Genomic DNA, 1,783 nt, shown 5'->3' with positions numbered 1-1,783 from the left:
AGAAGTACTTAGAATAGTGCAGGGCAATAGAACAAATGATCAATATTCTTACCTCTCATACCTAGATAAGAAAATTGAGTCCAGACAGAGAGAAGTTCTAAGATGTGCAAAATGTTGGCACATCTTTCTATGTAGCCATTCTCAACAAAAAGCCAAAACAATAGGCTATCGTAGTCCTCTGAATAATGAACACCGAGAGAAAAGGAAGCACCTACATATATTTGTTCATTCTTTACTCATGCAACCCCCACACACCGAGACCTGCAGGGGGTTGTTCATACAAGTTGAAAGCCATTGAAAGTTCGTGTTTATGTTCATTATGCTACAAGCAACATGCTAATCTCTAACCTTGGGTTAGAGTCTCTGTCTCTGCTTTTGGGCACACTTATGAGTGCTGATGGTTCCAGTCACACCACTGGATTGAATGATCCAGCCACGCTTTGCAAGCTCAGCTTTGCTATTGCTGGAAAAACTTTTCCCAGTAGTATGTCTGTTGCATTACCTACAGCACCTTTTCTAAACTTTCCTTTTATTCAAACCCCTCCACTTTACCCCTCTGTTCCTTGCCAGTGACCTGGCGAGATTTTATGAAGTTCAGGATTATTTGCTGTAAATTGTCTGAACTCTCTCACTTCCTCCTCAAAACCAAAGTGTATGTGAATGTACCTTCTCCCCTTTCTCCTCTCTCAGAGAAGTAGACATCCCTCTTTGCAAAGGCTAATCCTTTCACTGAAGTTCTTGATCCTGCTCTAATTCTTTGTTTTATCAATTAATGTTTCTCTCCTTCTCACCTGACTCTTTTCCTAGAAGTATCAAAGCAGCACCTTCTTCCCACTGCCCATCGTTCACTAAACCCCACTGTTACTAGTAGTTCAGTAGGAACTACCTCCTATAACATAACCATGTGTTTTCCTCCAAGAGATCTGACATCTGCAAGTAAAAGAAATTAGAATTATTTTCAAAACAGATTTAACTGGGGAAAGGGAGTGGGGAAAAAAGAAAAACAGCTTTAATAGCTTAGTCACACATTATGCGTAAAATAAAATGTTCTGGCTATTAAAAAACTCAAAATTCACACATAGAAAATAAGACCAAGCTTATAAATTTGTCATGTTAATGCGATGTCTATCTGGAAAGTATCCAGCTATTGTTAACATAACACAATATTACATGGATGGATACTTTCTGGACAATATTTACTGAGTGACTTCTGGAAATTTTCACATGCCAGAAATATTAAAGGAGCCATCTCTGTTTTTTAAGTGTTTGGATTCTAAAGGAGATTTCAGTTTCTCAACAGGTCAATGAGCTATCATGGAGGATGTGCAGGAAATTAAGTTGTATTATAGACTTACGTGATAATTTTCCAATGCTTTAGGCAGGAGAAGAACCGGTAAGATTCTTCCAATACTTTGGGCTGGAAAAAACTGTTGTGGAGTTGCTAAAGTTACCTACTTTTAAGTATTGTACTGAATACTGTACTGAAATCTCGAGGGGATGCTAAATGACTTATTAAGATATATTTGCTTCACTTAAATCATGATGATTACATTTCTGAGTCTCTGAATAGCAACTACAGATCCATATTTCTATCCTTCTATTTCATTACTCACTGATAATTTTATTTTATGCTGCTTTGGAATTCATCTCATAAAATGCTGTATGTTCTCACATTGTGATGTGTGTCTGTTGCCTGATTCTTGATGGTATAGCATACACTTAAAAAAATAGTCTATTTTCTCTTTAGGAACATTTTAAAATCAATTGATATTTGAGAATGAAG

Source organism: Propithecus coquereli, unplaced genomic scaffold (genome assembly GCF_000956105.1).
Source record: "Propithecus coquereli isolate 6110/MARCELLA unplaced genomic scaffold, Pcoq_1.0 Scaffold25, whole genome shotgun sequence".
NCBI classification, from domain to species: Eukaryota; Metazoa; Chordata; class Mammalia; order Primates; family Indriidae; genus Propithecus; species Propithecus coquereli.
This window is presented reverse-complemented; position numbering follows the sequence as displayed.